The 8,823-nt window shown below is 41.7% G+C and overlaps 1 pseudogene; it reads right to left on the reverse strand.

Moving 5' to 3' along the window:
* Positions 1-7,078: 7,078 nt before the first annotated feature.
* On the reverse strand, positions 7,079-7,974 carry LOC103118491 (gamma-crystallin F-like; annotated as a pseudogene).
* Positions 7,975-8,823: the final 849 nt, after the last annotated feature.

An 8,823-nucleotide genomic window follows, 5' to 3' on the forward strand; every position in this document is an offset into this window, starting at 1 on the left:
CTCGTGAGTACCCATTCATTGGGGAAACTGACGATCCTTCCTAGCCGACTGAATCCACATGGATCCCAGTCACTTTCAAAGCCAGCAACAAGATGGCATATGATGATATTGGGGATTGAACTTGGTGCTTTACAGCTGTGTCTCTCCCCCCATCCTTAATGTCACTAGAAAGTCTGTAAACAGTATCTACAAATCATATGATTCTGTGATAGTTAAATCATTTAAAGTACAGAAATCTCTTAAAAGGGAGGTTTACACTAAAGAAGTACTAGCAGTCATTGTAAGAAAAAAAAAATCTTATAGGTGCTGAGCAGTGGCACACCATCTGAGTGCTCAGGTTATCATAATTAAGGACCTGGGTTTGAGTCCTGGCCTTCACCTACGTGGGAGAAGCTTTGCAAGTGATGAAGCAGAACTACAAGTGTTTCTTTTTCTCTCTCCCTCTCTTTCTCTGCTTTCTCTCTCAATTTGTCTCTTTACTATCAAATAATTAATTAATAATTGTCCCCCTCTTATCTAGTGAACTTGCTGATTATAATGAAATCAATAAAAATAATAAATAAAAATAAATGTAAATAAATAAATAATAATAAAATAAAAATCTCACAAAGAGAGGAAGAAGTATTATGTCAGGTAGGGTGGCTAGTATGTGTGTGTGCATGTGTTGATTGTATTTGAAAAAGTTATTTCTCTTTAAGACAAAATTTCAACCACAGGTGTATTAGGCAGTTTTAATTTTTTTTTCTTTTGGACAGAGAATTGAGAAGGAATAGAGAGAAATAATGGAAAGAGAGAGACACCTGCAGCACTATTTATCTGCTTGTGAAGTTTCCTCGCTACAGGTGGAGAGGACCAGGGGCTTGAACCCAGGTCCTTGAACATTGTAATGTGTGCACCTAACCAGGTGTGCCACCTCCCAGCCAGCCCCTTATGGAGCAGTTTCAAAGGCTGTTTTCCTCTAGAGATAAGGATTATTGTTTCATTGTAACCTCAATAGGTTTTATGACTTAATTAAGGCTAGGAATGATGTAAAAAATCAATAAGGTGAGGCAGTATGATATGGAGGTGCCAGTGGAACTACACTCTGACCTCGTATTTTTATGTTCTTGTTGAGACATACTTTACAATTATGGTGAGAAAAATGACCAAGGAGCACATCACAGTAGCAGCACCAAGGGGTGACTTTGGGATAAGCTTATATTTATCATACTTCTCTAATATATGTATGAGGCAGTGTGACTGTCCACGAGGTCGAAGTGGTACAGTGGATAAAGGTGAGTCTCTGGTTTGAGGTCCCAAGTTCGATCCCCAGCATCACATTTTGTCCTGTTTCATATCTTATTGCCTTTCATCCACCAAGTTCTATTATGATTCCATCCTGACCTCCCTAAGCAGATAACCTCACCAGCATGTCCTCGGGAAACATCAGTGCTGCTGTTGCTAAAACTTTACTATTATGTTGAAATGATGACAAGGCTAAATTGGTGGAGCCACAGGATATGAGTGAAGTATTAAAGTCAGGTGGCAATTTCTGTGACAGTGAGTGGGAAATGTTTGCTGAGTATCTGCTTTTAGCTCCCAGAGAGAACTATGATGGGGTTGTTATCCTGAGAGGTAAGCGGAGCCCCTAAAAGGGAAATTATTCCCTCCTTCTGCATTAATGTTATCTTTCACACAGAACATCAATGCGAAGGATTACTTCCAAATTCAGTCTCAACAATGCGTAGTATATAACGACTACTCAAACAACAGAGGATTCCAGGCAGGCCAGTGTCACTTTTCTTACCTGTATGTATGAGCGCCATCTGCTGTCAAAATAGGATCCTACAGTTAAATGTTTCTTTTTTTCCCCACCCCCTTCCCAACTATCTCAATCCTGGCACAGACAGTAGTTCTAAGACACTTAAGACTCTGCAGACGTTGGGGGAGGGGGAAGGAGGGGCATGATGGTGGAAAAGGATTTGTTAGTAATGAAAATGTTCTGTAGATGAGATGAGAAACTGTACCCATGTGTCACAACTGTACTATAACCATTAATTCCCTCCCTTCTTTTCTCTTCCCTGTCTCTATCTTCCTTTCCTACTCCTGTCTTTCTCACCTTCACTTTCACTTAGTCATGGACAATGCTACTTATTATTGCTCAGCTCTGTGGAAGGTTTACCTCACAGGAAACATTTAAAAATAAGACTGGTGGAACAAGGATAGCAAGGGAGAGCACAAAGTAAAACTCAGACTAGGTTTGGTGCATTGCAAAGGACTCTGAGGAAACGGGAAGGGAGAGGGAAGGACCGAGGATGGCTTTGGGACCGTGGTGCACAATAGTAGAAAAGGACCTCAGTTGGCGTGAGAGTATTTTGTAGGAATCTATCACAGGGAAATGAGAAATTATACCCTTCTGTCAGTAATTATACTATCCTCAATTAACAGTCCTCCCCATAAAATAAACAGACAAATAAAAGGACTGGAGCATATTGTTGCAGAAGAATGATTTGCCGGATCTCTATTTTTTTTAATTTTAATTTATTTATAAAAAGGAAACATTGACAAAACCATAGGATAAGAGGGGTACAACTCCACACAATTCCCACCACCAGAACTCCGTATCCCATCCCCTCCCCTGATAGCTTTCCTGTTCTTTAACACTCTGGGAGTATGGACCCAAGGTCATTCTGGGATGCAGAAGGTGGAAGGTCTGGCTTCTGTAATTGCTTGCCTGCTGAACATGGACTTTGACAGGTCAATCCATACTCCCAGCCTGCCTCTCTCTTTCCCTAGTGGGGCAGGGTTCTGGGGAATCCAGGACACATTGGTGGGGTTGTCTGTCCAGGGAAGTCTGGTTGGCATCTTGCTTATTTGCTGAATCTTTAAACTGAACCAAATCCCTGGACTGGGCCAAAGCAACAATATTCCAGTATGCTAGCAATGAGGATATCCAGTTTGAAGGAACAGATAAAAGTGAATTTTTACCATTTCCCTGGGTTTGACAGTGTGCTGTTATTATTTTTAAAAGTTAATTAATTAATTAATGAGAGTGCTAGGAGGAGGCAGAAAGGATGAGACATCACTCTGGTACATGTGCTACGGGGATGGAACCCAGGACCTCATTCTTGAAAGTCCAACCCTTTATCCACACCACCACCTTCCAGATCACTTGTTATTGTTTATGAACCATCATCTCTGCCTACTCTGATATGGCTCTGTAGTCCTCACCAACTTATCACACTGACAGACATAGAGGCCTTCCACACTGTCAAATAAATGATCAAAGCTATGACTACCAGCCAAAATTCCCTTTCATAGATCAGAAAAAAAAATCAGAATTTAAAATTGTCATTTTGTTTGAAAGTAAAATCACTTTCCTTATTCAAAGCAGCAGACATAACTTCAGCATTTGTGTCATGATAATTTTTATGCTACTACTAGGTGTTTGCCTAAGATCATAGCTTTGGGGAAAAAGTTTTGAAAAATCTGCCATAGGCACCTACTCAAGCGTTGTAATCAAGTAAAAACTGAGCAGACTTGGCTATGAATCTGATGCTGACCTTTAAGATCACTTTCAGTTTTGCAAAACTATTACATGAACTCAAGACTGGCTTTACTTTTAAATTTCATTAATCCAGGAAACACTCTGAATAACTAACTCATTTCTCCACAGTGGGTCATAAAATGTGACATTAACTTCCTGGAAAAAATTACTTTTAAATCTATCTATAATTGAAATAGAAAAAGGTTGATTGTTTCCTTTTTAGATAATTCTCTCTTTCAAGGAAAGGAATAGCAGTTTATATAATCATTTACCTTAAAATATCATTGGCGCTTTATCACAACTTAAGACATTAATGTTCTCAAGTTTCTGACAAGGTGACATCATAACAGACTAATAGTCTTCTGAGAGATGAATATCACTTATGAAGAAAAAGTGGTTTATTTTTGGCTCAGACTTCTAAGCAACGTAGGAAATTAATATCATTAAAACTGAAAGCCATTTCTTCTAAATGCTATTGTTCTTTCCCCCTTTCCAGGTTCAGAAATTTCCCCTCCAGTCCAGGTTTTTTCATGATGCCTTCTAAATATTTTATTTTTCATTTTAATTGGGGGAGTTAATAGTTTACAGTAAACACAATTATTGATATATATGTGAAATTTCTCAATTTTCTGCAAAACACTCTCACCCCCAGCCTAGATCCTTTTCCACCATCATGCACCAGGACCCGAAAGCCTCTTACACAGGGGTTGGCTCAATTTACATCCCCACCAGCAGTGTAGAAGAGTCTCTCCACCTCCAACATCCCCCCCCCAATACTGAATTCTGGTTTATGTTGGTGATGGGGATTGAATCTAGGACCTCTTGTGTGTCCAGCATGAAAGTCTGTTGTGTAAACCACTGTGCTCATTCCCCAACACTAGTAAATTTGCTTTTAATAGTTTATAATACTTTACAAAACAATCCTTTTTCTCATGTAGGACCATGTTCGTTCAACAGAAAATAAATGCATATGGTGGCAAAAAAATTCCAACTTGAATTTATGAATAGTAGGGAGCAGCAAAGCAAGCAAAGTAGCCTTGCTCTGGGTTACAGATGGAAGCATGTACATGTGTGTCCACGGTGAAGAAGAATGACATCTTTCCTGTCTTCTCAGTAATCCTCTCCCTCGGCAGAGGTGGCTGTGTTCTCCACAGCACCCCTAGTGACGTTTAAGAGGGAATGCAAACACTTCTGAAATGGTGCCCTGATGAGCTCCTTTGAGATAATTGTGTGGTTGGGGTGGGGGTAGGGGGAAGAACTCTTCTACGCTGCTGGTGGGAATGTCAATTGGTCCAAACCCTGTGTAAAATAGTCTGGAGGTTTCTTAGAACACTTGAAATGAATGTTCCCTATGACTCAACAATTTCCTTCCTGGAGGGTTATCCAATGGAAGTAAAAACACATATCCAAAGAGATCTATGTACATCTATTAATATACTAATATTAGCTTAATTTTTAATATTCAAAAGCTTGGAAGCAATTCAGGTGCCCAATGACAGGTGGAAGGTTAAGAAACTTGGAGTATACCTGGAACACCATGGTGGAGGAGGACTTAGGTAGGGAGTTAGATTGTTATTTGGAAAACTGAGAAATGTTACACATGTATAAACCACTAAATCTTACAGTCAACTGTAAACCATTAATCCTCCTAATAAAGAAAAAAAAGTCTAAAAAAATCTTGTAGTATATACACACAATGGAATACTTCTTAGCTGTTAAAAATGATGAAGTCCTGAAAGGAAATCATCTGGGACCGCAACAAAGCAAGACTAGAACGACTTCAGGAACCCACCAAATCACTGCTACCAAGTTGCAGATGCTACCATGATGCCATCCTGACTTCCCTGGGCAGATGACCTCACCAATATGTCCTGGAGACTCTCCTCTGCAGAATCCTAACTAACTAGGGAAATACAGAAACTGGCTGAGGGTACAAATAGATCTGTCAATGTCCATGTTCAGTGGAGAAGCAATTACAAAAACCATACCTTTCACCATCTGTACCCCATAAAGAATTTTTGTCTCTGTATATGTGTGTTCACAGCTGCACAATCTGTAATAGTCTAAACGTGGAAGCAACCAGATGTCCCAAAACATGAATGGCTAAGAAAGCTATGATATATATATACACAATGAAATACTATTTGGCTGTTAAAAGTAATGAAGTTGGAGCTGGTAGTAGCACTGCGAGTTAAAAGCACATGGCATGAAGCACAAGGACCAGTGTAAGGATCCCAGTTAGAGCCCCTGGCTCCCCACCTGCATGGGGATCGCTTCACAGGTGGTGAAGCAGGTCTGCAGGTGTCTATCTTTCTCTTCACCTCTCTATCTTCCCCTCCTCTCTCAATTTCTCTCTGTCCTATCCAACAACAAGCAATGACAACAACAATAATAATGACAACAACAAGGGCAACAAAATGGGAAAAATGGCTTCCAGGAGTAGTGGATTCATAGTGCAGGCATGGAGCCCCAGCAATAACCCTGGAGGCAAAAAATAAAATAAAATAAAATAAAACACATAAATAAATAAAAAACTTAAAAAATAATGAAAGTCACAACCTTTGTATTGTCTTGAATAGAACTTGAAGGAACCATTTTAGTGAAGCAAATAAAAAAGAGAAGGACAAATACCCAATGATCTTGCTTTCAGATAAAACTAAGAAACAAGGACAGAAAGGGAAAACACAAGGTGAAACTTGGACAGGGTGTGGTATATTGAGCCAAAGCAAAGGAGGGGAAGAGAGAGAAATGGGGGTTGGGAGGTGGGGAGGAGCCATAGTGCATGGTGGTGTAAGAGGACCTAAGCTCGTGGTCAGAATGTTTTGCAGGTGGTTGTCATAGGGAGATGAAAAACTGTACCCATGTGTCAACAACTGTACTATAAACCATTACCCTCCCAATAAATGATATGTGAAATAAACTAAAAAAAATTATGAAGTCCTCTTATTCACTTCACCTTAGATGGAGCTTGAAAGAATATTATTGGGGCTGGGTGGTAGTGCAGCAGCTTAAGCGCACGTGGCGCAAAGCACAATGGCCATAGTAAGAATCCTGGTTCGAGCCCTCAGCTCCCCACCTGTGAAGTGACTCCCCTGCAGGTGGGGAGCCGGGGCCTCAAACCGGGATTCTTACTCTGGTCCTTGAGCTTTATGCCACATGCACTTAACCTGCTGTGCTACCGCCGACTTCCACATCAATTTTTAAATGTAATGTGTTTTTATGGTTCAAAATGTCAAGGTTTAAGCTAATATACAGTGAAAACTCAAACTCATTTAACACTTGACCCCTAGTTATTCAGTTATCTCCCAGAGATAACCAAAATAACAGTTTTTGCACATATGTTTGGAAAAGAGGTGTGTTATACATATACAAACAAGTGAAGGTATAGTTATAACAATCAATTATTATTTGGGTTTCTTATATTATAATTGAGGGAGACCAGAGCACTGCTCTATCACATGCTGTGCTAGGGTTCAAACTCAGAGTCCCACGATCCAAGTCCTTTGTTTTGCCCACTGAGCAACGACTCTATCTCTAAGATCTCTTTATTGCCTTTTCTCTCTGTTTATACAAATAATGACATATTCCTACATATAGCCTAAATATCATATAAAAATGCAATAATTAGTCATTTTTTATTTTTTATTTTTATTAGTGACTTAATGATGATTAACAAGATTGTAAAGTAACAGGGGTACAATTCCACACAGTTCCCACCACCAGTGTTCTGTGTCCCATCCCCTCCATTGGAAGCGTCCCTATTCTTTATATCTCTGGGAGTATGGACCAAAATTCTTTTTTTTTTTTTTTTTGCATGGAACACACAGGAAATATTTTATTAGTTCCCAGATGGAGAAAAGGGCTGAGTGAAAATATTTCAATAGAAATCCACAGCTCTCCTCAAAGAGCCCACCCGGGCACTCACGGCCCCCCAGTCGTGGTAGCGCCTGTAGTCCCCCGGCCTCAGCAGGTACTGGCGACCCCGGTAGTTGGGCATCTCATAGAGGATCCAGGAGCCCTCGAGCACGTTGAAGGAGTGGATGTCGCTGAAGTGGAAGCGGTCCTGGAGCGAGGAGCAGTCCTCAGTGATCTCCACCATCTGGCCTCGGAAGTCCTCTCGTTCGTAGATCCCGATCCTGTGGGAGCCGGTGTGGGGGATGAGGCGGCAGGAACGAATGGAGTCACTGAGCCCCATTCACTGCTGGTAGTCAGGGTAGTCCCCGCGCCTCAGGAAGTACTGGCAGCCCGAGTAGTTGGGCTGCTCATACAGCATCCAGCAGCCGCTGTCCACACGCACAGAGTTGCAGCGGCTGAGGTAGGGCTGCAGGTTGGAGTGGTCACTGCTACACTCATAGTGGCGGCCCTGGAAGCCATGCTCCTCATAGAAGGTGATCTTCCCCATAGCTGGTGGCTGGTAGCTGGTGGCTGGAGTTGTGGAGGGGCGGGTAGTGCGCTTTTTTCTTTTCACTCCTGTCTTCCTTCCTTCCTTCCTTCCTTCCTTCCTTCTTTTTCTTTCCCTTTCTCTTCTTCTTCTGTTCTATTTTTATTTGATAGAACAGAGAGAAAATGGGAGGGAATGGGGGACAAAGAGAGGGAAAAAGATACCTGAAGACCTGCTTCACTGCTTGTGGAATGTAACTCCCTGCAGGTGGGGAGTGGAGGCTCGAACCCAGGTCCTTGTACATGGTAATGTGTGCACTCAAATGTATGCTCACCTGGGTGCCATGGCCTGGCCCCCAGGGAAAATCTTCTTTAGTCTTTATTTAAAAATATGTTTTACTTACTTATTTTGGATCGAGGCAGAGAGAAAATGAGAGAGAAGGGAGACACTTGCTATATGGAGACACTTGCACAACCTCTTCCTCTCAGGTATGTGTGGGGGCTTGAACCTGGGTCCCTGCACACCACGATGTGTATGTTGTACCCCGTATGCCACCGCCCAGTCCCTGTAGTCACTACTCTTAATGCTTCGTTACTTCATGCTGTAGTGCATTCTGACTTCTTTGTTTCTGCCCTGAAGTGTTTCTCACTTTAAATATATATATTTAAAGCTAAATAAGAGTGCCCCCTGCAGGCTTTCAAAAAGTAGGGACGCAGAGTTGGCCGTTGTGTGCTGGTGGTGGCAGCTGCTTGCAGGTGCCAGAAACCTGCTTTGCTCTCAGCTGGCTTTTCAGTTGTGTTTCAGCGTTGTGGTGGGGCTTGGGGCTGGAGATACTAGGGAGTTTTTCGGTGTTATCTCCTTTGCAGAATCGTCATCTCTCCAGTGCCTCAGTTGGATTTCTTCCCGCATATGCTTT

The sequence above is a fragment of the Erinaceus europaeus genome, chromosome 13, assembly GCF_950295315.1.
Source record: "Erinaceus europaeus chromosome 13, mEriEur2.1, whole genome shotgun sequence".
In the NCBI taxonomy this organism is placed as follows: Eukaryota; Metazoa; Chordata; class Mammalia; order Eulipotyphla; family Erinaceidae; genus Erinaceus; species Erinaceus europaeus.